This window comes from Arvicanthis niloticus, chromosome 23 (assembly GCF_011762505.2).
Source record: "Arvicanthis niloticus isolate mArvNil1 chromosome 23, mArvNil1.pat.X, whole genome shotgun sequence".
NCBI lineage: Eukaryota > Metazoa > Chordata > Mammalia > Rodentia > Muridae > Arvicanthis > Arvicanthis niloticus.
Genome location: NC_133430.1, coordinates 30,927,711 through 30,943,265, shown reverse-complemented (window position 1 = coordinate 30,943,265; position 15,555 = coordinate 30,927,711). Strand labels below are relative to the sequence as shown.

The 15,555-nt window shown below is 47.0% G+C and overlaps 1 long non-coding RNA gene across 2 annotated transcripts; it reads left to right on the top strand.

The window, feature by feature from the left end:
- Positions 1 to 664: 664 nt before the first annotated feature.
- Positions 665 to 4,875, top strand: LOC143436949 (uncharacterized). Of its 2 annotated transcripts, none has more exons than XR_013106686.1 (3): positions 665 to 867; positions 1,727 to 1,895; positions 2,673 to 4,875. It is a non-coding gene; the product is annotated as an uncharacterized LOC143436949 (long non-coding RNA). The 2 variants fall into 2 exon arrangements; XR_013106687.1 differs by lacking the exon at positions 665 to 867 and adding an exon at positions 1,218 to 1,308.
- The last annotated feature ends 10,680 nt before the right edge of the window (positions 4,876 to 15,555 follow it).

The following is a 15,555-nucleotide window of genomic DNA, read 5'->3' as shown; positions in this document are numbered from 1 at the left end:
TATGAAGTGTCTGTGCACCCGTGGCAAGGGCAACCGTCTGTGTTGCCTGGTTTCTGTGCTCGTGGCAGGGGAAAGAACTGGGCAAGCCATGGAGAGTAGGACCCTGGGATAGGGTCAGAACCCTGGGATAAGGGTCAGGTTATGAGTTCTGAGAGGGAATTCCTGGGTAGTGGAAGCAGTGGGACAGATGTGTAGGCACACTGCAGGCCACGGTCCCCTGGGGGATGCCCTGGGGTTCGTTTGTATGGGAGATAGGGTCAGGAATGACCCTTCTCCGTTTGAAGGTGGTCTTTGGCCACCACCATCTGGGGCTGTGCTTGTTGTGCTCTCGTGGCAGTGTGTCCGTGTCTAATTCTGTTTGAGTTGTTCATTGCTGGTGGTGTTAGAAATCTGTTAGATTTGGTCCAGCATAAGCTGGCCAAGTCGTCTGAATTTGTCAAATTAGGTCCAGTGTAGACTGGCCACATCGTCTGGTTATTGGAGTATTCCACGGGCAGTTTTTTTATGTCTTGATTGTGTAACCTGGCTTCTGTGCCTGTGGCAGGGGCAAAAACTGTTTGTATAACCTGGTTTGTGCACCACCCATGAAAGGGGTGAGCTGTCTGTGTTGTTTATCTGTTTTCTTGGCGAACTGTGTGTTGGTTGTTGTTCTTTGTGTTCTTGGACTTTGACTGACGTTATTTTGGACTGAATCTACTGTGTTAAACATCCTGAGTTAAAAAGAGGTAACATGGCCACCGGCAGAGAAGGAGATAGAGCTGCCGGTGCAAGAGAGTTGCTGTAGAGCAAAGAGGCAGGTCCTTTGACGTATGGGCACCCCAGTTTAGGTTCGGGCAGCCCGCCCACCGCATGGAGGGTGTTCTCCAGGTAGCACTGCATGGAGGGCGCTTGGCGGGTGACAGCTCACAGCTCTCCTAGCGCTGCGCCCTTGAACCACCTGGCCATGCAAGTTGGCCACCAAGAAAAGAAAGCTCTGTCCCTCTGCTGTTGGTGGCAGGACAGCATGCTACTGCCTAACCTGGTGTGCATGGCTGGGCTGGGGACCTCGGGCATCACTGCTGTAACAGCCCGGTGGCTTCTCACCTGCCGCCTGTGGGGACCTTGGTCTCTGGCCCCTTCTGGTGGCTGCCAGCAGTGGAGGGGAGGAGCACAGTGACTGCAGCTACTGCTCCCCCCCCCCCTTTGAGGCTAGTGCTGAGGGATCCGAGGGCATCTACAAAAAAAATAGGCAGGGCCCAGGTGATTAAGAACCCGGCAGAGGAAAAGGGCAACTTCCCTGAGCCATGGCAGCTGGACAAAACAGTCCTGGTGAGATTATTCACCTGAGAGTTATAGTTATATATTTTTATTTATTTATTTTTAAATATGATAAGTGAGTAGGGCTGAGACAAGTCACATGACTCCAGCTTCAGAACTCTGAAACAACAAAACTGCTTGCAGGCAGATCGCCTGTTGTAAAAGTTTACAGGCTGTCCTGAGTCAGAGAGCCAAAAGAATAGGTCTCCGTTTTGGTACAGACAGTAATTTATAGTAAAAAAGAGTAAGTTAGTTACCCTCTGCTTAGGGTAGCCACCCACAGAGACCTTCCTACAGGTGATCAAAACAGTAGAAGAAAGGGTCTTTAGGCCAGGATCCCTCGGGCACCCAGACCAAGTGCCCTATATAGTTACCCGAATAAATCTAGCAAAAGAACACCCTTACCCTATAAAAGCCTTTCTTCCCCAAGACCCTTGTAGGTTCGGGCTGTCAGGACTGCTCTTCAGGTCCGAAGAGAAAGAGAAGATCCGGAAAAGAAAGAATGTTCCCTCAGACATGGGGACACCATCAATTGGCCAGGCTGTGGTCAACAGTGGGTTGCTTCTGACCAGATCTGACTGACACCTTCATGTCAGAAGGTAAGGGACACCTGAAAGCCCATGCCAGATTCCATTGGCAGGTCTTAAGGAAGCTACATGAGGCCCCCCCCCCCTAATTTTGACCAAGGGATGTGAGATTAAGCAGGGATCAGATGAGTTGCCCACAGCCTTTCTAGACTAGCTCACAGAGGCATTCTGTCAGTATAGACAAGGCTATTAGACACCAGGAAAAAGCTCCAGAGGCTAGAGGGACTACAGAATAAGTCATTAAAAGGTTTAGTGTAGGTTGCTGAGGTGGTGTACCATATCAGGTAGACATAGGAAGAGAAAAGAAAAAGATAAAAGAGAGATGAGAAAAAGACAGGTGACAGGAAAAAATTTCCAGAGAAACTTGGCTATAGTAGCTAAGAGAGAGCAGAGAAAGGAGATTCCAATCAAAGGGAGATAGAAAACTCCTTGAAAAGGACCAGTGTGTACATTGCAAGTGAAGGAGCCAGCTACTGAGAGTGCCCTAACAAATGGAAGCTGGAGTCAGGAAGTCCTAGGCCTTGGGAAAAACACCCCCAAATGGTGAAGGTATTAGCTCTGAGTAAAGACAGCAATTGGGGTGGATGGGGCTTGGACCCACCCAACTCTTGGTAGTCACAGGGACTCAATACTCGGTCCTCCTCCAAGCCGACCTGAAAATTGGTGGACCAAGAGATGGGCTGGGTATCCCATTCATTTATGGTCATCCCATACCCTCTTCCCCTACCCTCTGTTGGGTCAAGACTTATTCCCCAGGATGGGGACCCAGATACACTTTCTGCCCAACAGGCTACAACTAACTGGCCCAAAAAGAGAACCCACAGGTGGAGGAAAGAACTGGCCCCCAAAGCCTACTGACCCCTGCCAGGAGCCAAGGCAACCTGCTTTACAGACGGGAGCAGTTTTCTCCATGCTGGTCAGAGACAAGCTGGTGCTGCTGTGGTGGACGGCACAAATGTCATCTGGGCTGAACTTCTACTTTCCACCCCCGGGCTCGTCAGTGCAGAAAGCATCCTTACAAGAAAATCAACATCTACATGGACAGCAGGTATATCTTTGTCACAGCCCATGTCCACAGGGCTCTATACCAAGAGAGAAGACTGCTCGAATCAAAAGAAATCTTAGATCTCTTGGGCGCCCTGATAAAGCCAGGAACTGTGAGTACTATTTGTTGTCCAGGTCACCAGAAGGGAGGAGACTCAGTGGCCCGAGGCAATACCCAGACCGACCAAGCGGCTTGAGAAATGGCTATGCAGGAGCCTAGCCCGGTTATGGGCCTGCAAGAGACACCCACTAAGAAATGGTACTAGATTAAGAGATGGCCTCATTTAAAACACACAGAAAACGAAAAGACTCAGATTGCTAGCCACCCTACCAACTATTACCTGAAAAAAAAAAAAAAAAAAGACTATGGTGTACACAAGAAGGGAGAACTATGCTACCAGAAAGCAAACAAAAGACTTACTAGGCTAAATGCACAGGTGGACTCTTGAGAGATAAGTGCATCCAAACAGTCAGGAGACCTAAAGTATATAATGGACCTCAGGTTTTGGGCCAGAGAGATAATAAAACAGTATAAGGTATGCCAGCAAGCAAAGGCTTATGAGGCTTAGAGTAAATAGGAAAAATACCTAAGAGAGAACAACCTAGAGTATATTGAGAGACCAATTTTGCAGAAGTTAGGCCAGGAAAATATAGACACCATCTAATATTTGTAGATACTATCTCTAGATGGGTTGGGGCTTTCCCCACCAAACAGGAAACAGCTACTGTGATAACCAAGAAGATATTAGAAAAAAATCTTCCCGAGGTTTGGAGTGTCCGAGGTAATTAAATCAGATGACGATCCTGCTTTTGTTTCTAAGGTATGTCAGAGATTGTCAGAGATATTGGGGACGAATTGGAAGCTCCATTGTTCATACTGTCCCCAGAGCTCAGGGCAGGTAGAGAAAATGAACAGAACCCTAAAAAGAGACCTTAACTACATTGCCCTTGGAAACTGGTGTTGGCTGGGTGGTTGTCCCTGTTCCTAGCCCGGAATACCCCTCTTGTGTGAGACCCCCCACTCTCTCGACCCCAGCTCTTGACTTACCCCCACCCCCCCAGAAATGACTTTTCAGACTAATAAGAGGCTGTTCCTGGTGCTGCTGACCATCTTGACCTCCGTTGAAGTAGATGGAGTAACTGCCTGACTTCACATAACTCAGACCAGCACCTGTGCCTGATGCCAACTGGAGAGCAGCCAGACACCTGAACAACCCCCTCAAGCTCAAGATCACCTGCTGTTCCGCAAGACCAAGTAGCAGCAGGCCTTGACTCCTGAGATATCCCCACCCTAGAAACACAGAGATAGAGATTACCCAAATGTTGGAGATAAGAGACTTTTGAATCTAAACCGTGTCCCACATGCAGCCTTAGAGGGTGGGGCTTAGGTTTCGTACACTCAAAGTTAAATGACAGCTTGTGATTCCAGGATTGGAATCACCCACAAGAAAAAGTGGGGAATGTAGGAACCAAATGTGAGATATTCAGGTCTCGGTTTGAACTTAGAATTCACTGCCCCAGGACTCATTCTGGGAAGAGTACACTCCTTAGTCAGAGAACACTTGCTGGATTAACATTCAGAAGAGGAAGAGAGAGCTGATTAACATTCCTCAGACCACAGGGAAGGGAACACACCTGCAGGTGGGGAAGGCCCAGAGCACAGAGACATATTTCAGGAGAGGGGCCCAGGATGGGAGGGGGTCAGGAAACTGAGCCCTTAATGTAATAAACCTGGGCAAATGGAAGACACTCACTGTCATAAAAGTAATGTGTGAATCTGAGTCATCTATAGACTGGGCCTGAGAAGGTCAGCCTTTGTGGTCCTTTGCAGTTGCCCTTATAAGCTCTGTATAAGAACTGCTCCCAGCTTTTGTTCGGGGTTCTCTTGCCTGCATGCAAGAGAGCCCCAGTGCACCAGAATCACTAAACCTCATGTTGTTGCAGCGAATCCTCTGTTCGTGTGTGTCTCTGGGGGAGCTCGTCCCCTGGTTTTGGATCTTAGAGTCCAACAAGAGAAGGCCTCTCCTGGAGATTCAGGTTTATGATGAAGGCCTTCCTCCACTGCCCACAGTGGCAATCCTCGATGAATGGAGATGCTCCTTGCTTGTCCAAACTGTTTTATTTGATGGCAGATGTGAATGCATACATCTTATGTGCAATGAACCATGGATTAAATACCTTTTGCAGGAAGGGATGCCCAGGAAGGAAAGCTCATTGACTAAACACTCAGGGCCTAGCTAGACACCACGTTAGCATGGAGAACTCCAGGTTTTTATGCTATGTGACCAATTGTTATGGTCCTCTCAGTAGGGTATCATGGTTACATGTTTCATATCAGGTAGTTTGAGGAGAGGGAGCTGGCCTCATGCCTACTATTCTCAATTCTGAGATTTTCCTGGGTTTAGGCTGGTTCAACCTTACCAGTTTTTCTGTCTGATGACATGGTACACTTGCCCCGTGGGTGTGTACCACTATCACCTGGCTGGTTATTTTTAATTAGTTCTTTATATATTTTGGATATTAATCCTTTGGCAGATACATATGTGATTTTTAAATATTTTCTCTCATTCTGTTTGTTATTATCTTATTTTGTCCCCCCCCCCCCAATGCTGGGGCTCAAACCCAGGACCTTGTACATGCTTGGCAAACACTCTACCAGGGAGCAACACATGTGTCCTAAGAATGTCATTTTGTTTTTAAGACAGAAACAAAGTTGGACCTTTCTCTAACACTATATCCTAAGTTAATTCTATGTAGGTCTCTATGTAGCCTTGGCTGGCCTGGAACTCACTAGGTAAACCAGGCTGGCTTCAAACTCACAGAGATCCATCTGCTTCCTGAGTGCTGGGGACTAACGGCGTGCACCACCATGCTGGGCCCAATGTCAACTTTGGCCTTATGTTTGCTTCTAATATAGTTTTAGGTCTTAAGCTTAAGTCTTTGTTCTTTTGTGATTTTTTTTTTTTTAAACTTTTGGTACTGGGAATTGAACCCAGGGCTCACAAATGATAAACACGTGTTTCCACTGGGTTACATTCAGAACACCATTTTGAATTAACCTAGGATACAGTGTTAGAGAAAGGTCCAACTTGGCTCTTTGCATGAGGATATCCTGTCTTGCTAGAGCCAATTGTTACAAAGACTTTCATTTGTTAAAATACAGAATATTTTTAAAAAGCATATTAACTACTTAAGGAATCCTGAGAGCACAGGGTTGAGTTGTTGACCCAGTTTCCAGATTTTAGGTATAACAGCCTGGAGGATTATCTCCCCAGTGAGGGCAATGTAAGACTGTTCTTTGTATCAAGTGTACTGATCACTCTTGTCAAAGAGCATTTGACATTGAAATTATAGTTTATGTCTACATTATTATAAAGAGGCAAATGTTGATACTATATAATAAATAGCTTTTTCTTAAAATTAATTCATTACTACTACTCTTGTTAGTAGTGTATGGGTATGCATGCCCTTGGGGACACTTTATGGAGTGGATTCTCTTCCCTCTGTACATGCATCCAGAGACAGAAAGCAGGCCACAGGGCTTTTTAAACAAATGAGCCATCTTGCCAGCCCTATGCTAAATATTTTTCTCTTTTATTTATTTATTTATTTATTTATTTATTTATTTATTTATTTATTTATTGAGACAGGGTTTCTCTGTGTAGCTCTGGCTGTCTTGGAACTCACTCTGTAGACCAGGCTGGCCTCAAACTCACAGAGATCCACCTGCCTCTGCCTCAGGTGTGCTGGGATTAAAGGTGTGCACCACCACCACACAGGCAGAAAAACTACAAGTTTGGGTTTTTTTTTTCTTGTGATTTTAAAAAGAAATAAAAACAATTATTGTATAAATTTCCTGAAAAAAGTCCTCGATCTTCACCCAAGACTGCTTTGAATGCTTTGAGTACAGTCTGCTCTGTAAGCCCCGCCCACATTCTGTCAGGTAAACAACCAAGACCTAAGTGAGCTGAAGGTGTTCTATGCATTCCATGCTCCCCACATGTTCTGTGAACTGCAGAGCACCGCGATCTCTGTGAGCTGAGAGGTTAACGTCACTTTCCACAACTGGTAGTGGCAAATCAGAGACTTGACCCCGTGGCATGTCCCATCTTTCCAAAGGCTATGTCCTATGACAGGAAGTGTGATTCACTGGGTTCTAAGGTGTGTGTTGTGATCTTCCATATGAGGACTGCCTGCTGGGCAGGATGTCAGGGAGGCTGGCCCGTCTTGGGGAGGAGGGAGGGGAGACGGGGAGAATGTTCTGAAGAGAGGGTAACAAGCAGAGATGAATCATTAGGGAAAAACTTTGGGAACTATAAGGTTTGTATGTGTGGATGACAACAGCTTGTCTAGGAGACCAGGAGATACCCCAAGGGAAGAGACTCAAGGCTGGAAGCAGAGGGCAGGGGACAGGGTGTGGTATTTGGGCTTAAGCCAGTGTTTTTTTGGGGGGTGGGGTGGGGGGGGTGGGGGGTGGGGGTGTCTTCTTTTCCCTGAGCTGTGCAATCTCGCCCTGTCACTTCAGTAGACAGTTTATAGCTCTCCCTGATGCACTCAAATGTTCAAATGTCTGTCAACTCAGCATTAGTGGGGAGACATGTGTCTATTCAGGCAGCCATTCTAGGGCCAGGTCCCTCAGAATGCCTGTAATGGAGAGCAAACCCCCAGAAATCTACAAATCTTGCAGTTACAAACTGCAAGTGGTAGCAGGCACCTGCCTGGGAAAATATTACCAGCAGAGGGCGCTCTTCAGCGAGACAAGGATTGACAGGAACCCTGCTATCTGCTTTGTGCTCCTTCCATTGTGTGGGTTCTGGGGCTCCAACTCGAGTTGTCAGGCTTGGTGGCAAGCACCCTTACCTGCTGAGCTGTCTAGTCAGGTCCACTGATCGTTTCTTCATGTTAAGAATCTTCAAGGTTCTTCCAGCCTTTTGAAATGTATTTTATTTCATTATATTTTACATTACATTTATATTACATTCTTATTTTTTGTTATAAATTTTTATTTACTTATTTATTATTTATTTATGCCGCTGGGGAGCGAATTTTGTGCATGTTAAGCAAGTGCTCTACCACTGAGCTACATCCCCAGTCCCACAATACCACTGTTCCCTATAGTCTCCGTCCTGTGTAACCAAGCACACCAGAACTTCCTGTTCTTTGCTCTCACCCAGTTTCCGTTGGCCAGAGTTCATCACCCTTCTCTTCCAGCCTTTGGTACCCATCATTCCCCTCACCAAATTCTGAAATGCTTCTTTAGTTTAATTAAACAGCAGTTTGGTCCTTAGTCATGCCTTTGGCATCCTTGAAGCTCACACAGCTTAGTAGTAAGTAGGGTTCTGGATTGGAGCTGAGTGTGGGGTCAGACCGTTAGTCAATTATTTGATGCTTCACTGTCTTCGTGGCTTCTACTTTGCCCGAGGGGTTACCATGTGTCATCACACTGGGCTCTTGGAGATATTATTACCATGCTGAGGAAATACTCCAGGGTGCCAAAAAAATTCCTGCCCAGGCAGGGAGCTGCCTTCCCAGAATCCAGGGCTTCTGACCTCAGCGCCCCACCCCGCCCCTACTGCAGCCAATCAACAAAAGATCTCCTACAAACTGACAAGCAAAAGAAAATCTCACAGACGCAGCTGAGCCCAAACAAACAGACTTGGGTGAGGCTGAGCAGAGCATCAGGCATGTCGTCATCCGGCTGCAGGCCAGGCTGTTGCCTGGTGATAGTTTGTTCGTTTACCAGCGAACAGCTGAGCCAGTTGGGGGAACCCCGGGAGTTTGGGGGGGGGCGCTGGTGCCCAGGGGAGACTGGGTTTCTTTAAGTAATAGAAACCACAGGGAGGGCTTGGCTGCTTTCAGAGAGTGCACCTTCTTCTTACAGGAGCTGGCGGGAAGCCTAGGGGTTGGAGGTTGAGGGAGGCCCTGCAGGAGAGCCAGAAGCAGCTACTGAACCAAGGAGGCGTGTGGAGAAGCTGGAAGGCCTTCCTAGTAGAAAGGGTTCACAGCTGTGTTGGCTTTCTGGGCAAAAGATGAACTGAAGTAGATCACAGAAGGGGTGTGTGTGTGTGTGTGTGTGTGTGTGTGTACAGGTGCATGTGTGTGGGAACACAATAATTTTTAAAAACTAAAACATCTGTATACACAACACCAATAGGGGAGAGAAAGAGTGGACTTTAGAATCTGTGAGGTGGAATGCAGAATGCCTTATGCCCTTTAGGAGTCTCTGTCTGTCTGTCTGTCTGTCTGTCTGTCTGTCTGTCTGTGGTTATTTAAGGCAAAGCTTCTCTATGTAGCCTGGACTGGCCTGGGACTTACTATATGTACCAGAGGCTGGCCTTAGACTTACCGCCCTCCTGCCTCAGCTCCCAGGTGCTAGGTCATGAGCCACCATGCCCAATGTGTATTTTTATTATGATGATGATCACAAATTCATCGAATGACCTTTTGAATATTCATGTCTGTGGGGGAAAGGTTACTTTAGGACAAACGTGAGATGTGCCTTCCGGCCCCTGCAGACTGTCAATCAAAAGCAGTGCATCAGAGGAGATCATCTTGGTGCTTCCTGTAAACACTGTGCTACAGAAGTGTCTGTCACTCGAAAGGACACACATGCCATGTCTTCACTTCCAACGGTTCCTCAGGGTCACGTCTGAAGACGGAGAAAGTGGAATGGGATCAGGGACCATATGTGGGTCCCGGGGGAGTCAGTGCTTAATGAATGTGAAGTTTGTGTTTGTTCTACAGGTCGACGGAGGCGGTGACAGACAATATCGTGATTGTGAATGTGTGTATTGGCTCCGAACTGTGCATTTGCGGAAGGCTTGTTGTGCTCTACAGGCCAGGTGGCGCTCAGCTTTAATCCCAGTGCTTGGAAAGCAGAGACAGGCGGATGGATCTCTATGAGTTTGAGGCCAGCCTGGCTTACGTAGGTAGTTCCAGGCTAGCCAGTGAGACCCTGTCTCAAACAAACAAACAAACAAACTGAAATAAACAAAGACAAAAAGAGTCAGTTGGCTCAGAAGATGGGTCCTTACCTAGCATACACCAGACCCTGGTAACACCCAGTAACACACACACATATACCCAGTAAAAACTAACAAAAAAAGTGTAAAAATAGCAAGCTTCTGGTGATGTGCATTTTACCACAAAGAAAGCTTCCTGTTGCAATGATATTTCTTTACTTTTTTTTTTTTTTTTGGCTGGGGGGAGGGTTTCTGGTGCTAGGATTAGACAAATTCTCCACCAAACTGCATTGCATCCAGGTAGGGACAGCTGCTTCAGACTGAGGCTCAGGGTATGTCCTCTCCTACTCTCAGAGTGGGTGGGATCCAGGAGCGGAGCACCCACTGTGGAGAACTGGAGCTTAGTGACTAGAAAGGTGCCCATCGGCTGAGTTCATTGCAAGGCTTTGTGTGTGTGTGTGTGTGTGTGTGTGTGTGTGTGTCTCCAGTGCCATGGCCAGGTTGACAAAGGGAGGGCAGGCGAGGTGTGGAGGTGACTGAGGAAGAACTGCTGCTTAGAACCTGGAGGAAGCCCCAGTGCCTCAGCAAAGTAGGAAAGAAAGTCAGGCCCATTCTCAGGAGCAGGAGGTAGGCCTGGATCCACTCCCCCAGCCACTCAGAAGTTTTCTTCCTTTGCTCTGGCTAAACTGAGAAACTGGTTAAGCTTGACTATTTTCGAGGAAATGAAACTAAATGAAACAATGTCCAAATATTACCTCTCAAATTTCATGAAGGGGAAGGCATGGTTACAACACAAAGCTGGTGGAAGCCATGGAGTCTGGGACAGAGATGTCCTGCTCCAGCCGAGGCACCAGAGTAGAGTCTCTTTAACTGTCAACTGTTTATTCAAAGCAATTCCTCCAGTCTAAAGAATGTCATGGGGGCTGAAGAGATGGCTCAGTGGTTAAGAGCACTGACTGCTCTTCCTGAGGTCCTGAGATCAATTCCCAGCAACCACATGGTGGCTCACAACCATCTGTAATGGAATCTGATGCCCTCTTCTGGTGTGTCTGAAGACAGCTACTGTGTACACATATACATAAAATAAATAAATCTTTAAAAAGAGTTATTGGTCTCTAACCAGCAGTTATTGAACACAACTGTGCCTGCAATATCCCATGTGCCAAGTGCTGGGGAAAGTAGTATGCAGACTATCTTTAGTTCATCTTAAGAACCATGGAAGGGGAATTTTAAAAACAGACAGCACATGAGACTCATACCCTTTTATTTCCCCTTTCTTTTTGAGAATGGCGCTCTCTGTGTAGCTTAGGCTGGCCTCACACTTTCCATCCTCCTGCCTCAGTTTCTCTCAAGCACGACGATTACAGGCACGCATCACCGCACCCAAGGAGACGCGTGTTTACTAATTTGGCCTTTGTGATCTTTATTTCCTGATCTCTTTGATGAGAATAATGTCATAGCCAGAGAAGCTGAGCAGCTTCCAGCTTCCAACTGGGAAGCAGAAGTGTCAGAATTCGAATCCAAGTCCAATCAGCTTGAGTTCTGTTCTTAAACACCAGTGTGTTGGAGAAGACACTTGTGTTGAGAAGGTTACAAAACAAAATGGACAATGAGTATCATGCTGTGGGGGCAAGTAGAGTGACTGCTAAGTTACTCTGGCATGACATTGCATGAGGTCACAATGACATTCAGTGGGGAGGAGCCGGGAAGGTCATGAGCAAGAAAGGATTTGGCTCGAAAGTTAATGAAGCCACGAAATACACAATGTATAGGATGTGAAGCAAGCTTGGCTGTGTTGTGCACATGCACTTGTGTGTACATGTGTGTGTGTGCGTGTGTGTGTGTACGTGCGTGTTGTGGAAGTCTTAGTGTATGTGTGGTCCGTTTGCATGAGCTATGGATGTTTATGGTATATGTTGTGGGGTGTGTGTGTGTGTATGTGTGTGTGTGTGGGGGGGTGTATGGGTGTGGCGGGGCAGACAGGCTATGGAAGTGTGGAAGACTTGTATGGTCTCTGATTTGTGCAACACTGAAGTGCACACTCCAGCAGCCAGCACTTCCTTGTTTCACACACCGTAACACATTTGCCTCCACAGCTCTACGGTTGTTGATTACAGTGTGTTGCATGTTATGGATGCACAGAAAGACCAGCCTGTCAATAAGAAGTTGGGCTGAGATTTAAAGCAAGGCAGATTGGTGACTCCTTTGCCTCTGTTCTGTTTGTTTGTTTGATTGATTGATTTTTGTTTTTGTTTTTGTTTGTTTGTTTTTTGGTTTTTCGAGACAGGGTTTCACTGTGTAGCCCTGGCTGTCCTGGAACTCACTCTGTAGACCAGGCTGGCCTCGAACTCAGAAATCCGCCTGCCTCTGCCTCCCAAGTGCTGGGACTAAAGGTGTGCGCCACCACTGCCTGGCTGTTTGATTGATTTTTGAGACAGGGTCTCACTATGTTACTATGTAGCCCTGGCTGGCCTAGAACTCACAGAGATCTACTCACTTCAATCTCTCTCTTCTCTCCTCTCTCTCGCTCTCCCCATCCCTCCCTCCCTACCTCCCTCCTTTCTTCCCTCTCATTTACAATTTCTATTTAAAAACTGTGTGTGTGTGGTGTATGCACATGCTTGTCTGAGTGTGCACATGTATGCACAGGAACCAGAAGTTGGCAGCTTGTCTGGGTGTGCGCAGGTGTATAGGGAAGCCAAAGGTTGACACTGGGTGTCTTCCTCAACTCCTCTCCTTCCATAGTTTTTGAGGTAGGGTCTCCCACCAACCTTTTTAATTTGTCTAGACTGTCTGCCATTGGGCTCCAGGGATCTGCCTCCCTTTTCACCCCAAGATCAGGGTTGTAGCCATGAGACACAGCACTGGACTTTTACTTGGATCCCTGGGATCAGAACTCAGGTCTTCATGCTCCTGTGGCAAGCAATTTACTAACTATGCTGTCTCTCCATCTCTTCTTCCTCCTCTCCCTCCTCCTCCTCCTCCCCTTCCTCCTCTCTCTCCTCCTCTTCCCTTTCCTCCTCTCCCTCTTCTTCCTCCCCTTCCTCCTCTCCCTCCTCTTCCTCCTCCCTCCTCCTCTTCCCCTTCCTCCTCTCCCTCCTCTTCCTCCTCTCCCTCCTCCTCTTCCCCTTCCTCCTCTCCCTCCTCTCCCTCCTCTTTCTCCTCTCCCTCCTCCTTTTCCCCTTCCTCCTCTCCCTCCTCTTCCTCCTCTCCCTCCTCCTCCCCCCTTCCTCCTCTTCAATACATTTATTACAGTAATTGTTTAGGACAAGCCTATTAGATCCCTGCTGCATTTCTGTCTCCTTGTTTTAGAGATAGGGTCTCATTATATAGCCCAGGCTAGCCTGGACCTCACCATCCCCCTGTCTCAGTTTTGTAACTGCTGGGATGACAGGGATGTGCCACTGTCCCTGGCCAGAATGGTTTCTAATGCTGTGGCCTTCTATTCTTTCCATTGGTTGTGTTGCCCGCACACTGTGATTCAACAATCACACTGGGAAAAATGATACATTTTTGTATTTCATTTTGTGGTCGGAGAACCTGGTAACAGTGTGACACTGTGCTGGCTAAGGCAATCTGCACTCCTTCAGCCAGCCCAGGCCAGGGGGAGCCGTGTAATCTTGATACATTGGAGCTGACAAGAGAATGGTGTGTGTGTGTGTGTGTGTGTGGGGGTGCTGACTGGCTCCTGGGTAAAAGCAATTGTTGTGTAACCCTAGCAACCCAAGTTTAATGCTCAGAATCCACAGTGGAAGGGGAGAAACAATCCCCAAAGCTTGCCCCTGACCTCAACACCTATACTGTGGCACATTCAGACACAACCAAGAAATTATTTTTTTTTAAAAAGAACTAGGAGCTGGAGAGATGGCTTAGCTGTTAAAAGCACTGGCTTCACGTACAGAAGACCTGCATCCAGTTCCCAGAACTAAACGCTTACACATGGCTCACAACCATGTATATTTCTTGTCCCAGGGGTCCTGACAGCCTCTTATGGCTTGTATAGGCACTGCATGCATGTGGTGCATAGACATACATTCAGGCAGAGGGTTCAAATACATAAAATGCATCTTTGTAAAAAAAAAAGAACTAAAAGGGTTTGTGGATATTGTATGTTTCATGTTTGTGAAGTATGCATGGACAAAATGGCTTTGTTGGTTTGCCTCAATTAAAACTGGGCTGGGGGTGTAGCTCAGTGGTTTAGCCTTCATGTGACATGCATAAGGCTCTGGGTATGATTTAAGAGACACTAAGAGTGTGGATTGGAGGTGTTCGTGTATCCCTCTACACCTCAGGTGTCAGAAGGCAGTTCACACTGAGGACTAGGTCTGACAATGGTGTTTACTTAGAGGCAGGGCCTTTGAAGGTGATTAAAATAGAGTCCTCGTGATTAAATTCCAGAGACATGTTCATGTACACACCCAGCTCTCCAGCTCTCCAGTTTGATGCCCTGTGCTGCCTCAGGACTTTGACAGCCAAAAATGTCATTGAATGAGGCCCCCTAGCCTTAGGTCAGAACTGTGAAAACAAAGCTCCTTTTCCTTAAAATAAAGCAAAAACAACCAGTCCGTGGAACTGTGCAGTTAGACAGTCTGATAGCAGTGGTAGGAACAGGTCAGAAGTTCTGTCACCAGGACAATCTCAGTTCCTCTGGTAGGATGGTGTTCTCTTTGTCTTTCTCTGGTTGCCTTTCTGGGGCTTGCCACATTAAAGGTGAGCATGACAGAAGGCAGTCTTTGGTCATGCCACTCAAGGTAGAGGAGACTGAGTCTGTTACCATAGCAACACAGGGGAGCTGGCCATTCATCCCATAATTGTTTACTGAGCACCTGTTGTATGGCAGACTATTTCATATCAGTGTTGAAGGAGATAAAGTAGATGTTCTTACAGAATGTTTGTTCTAGTGTGGAAACAAGGAAACCGACATAAATAATCCAAATGCAGAAAGAAAGACAGTCTGTGAAGAAAACGGTGCAGTGTGGGGTGGGGAGATAGGGTGTAGCCTCAGGAGGCTGAGTCTGTGCAAAGAGGGTAATCTAATTAGCATTAGAAATCTGATTACCTTATATAGGTCTGTCCCCAGCTTGGGCCCCACTCACTATCAGTGAGGTGGCATTCTTCATGGTATTTTTCATTTCTCAAGGATCCAGTGGCACACACATCCCCAGATTCCTGCAGGATGGAGTGAATGGGAGTGAGGACAAGATGGAGGGAGACCCTCAGGAGGGGAGTGAAGTGCTGAGGGGAGGCATGGGTGTAGTAGCGGCTGCTCAATCCTCCTGCCTCCTCTCCCCAAGCCCTGAGAACACCCAGATTCTTCTTCTGATGGAATATTGAAGGGACTTCTGAAGTGGAAATTCCTGTTTTCTTTGGAGACTCAGTGGTGTCATGCGCTGTTTTTTTGGAAACTGTCTTATGAGAGGATGTTTTTCTGAGGCAGACATGTGGGAGGACGTTTTTTCTGAGAATAGACACGTGGTGTTTTTTCTGGAAGCAGCCTAGAAAAAGGGCACTCGATGTTTTGCTAGAGTGGGCGCTTGAGAAAACACACGATATTTGGAAAGGCTATAAATACAACCCAACAGACAGTAAATGATGATGTGTGGTGTTGGTTCTTGCCACCCTTTGCTGGTCATTGTTGGGCTTTGCTGGTGCTGGTCTTCTCTGAT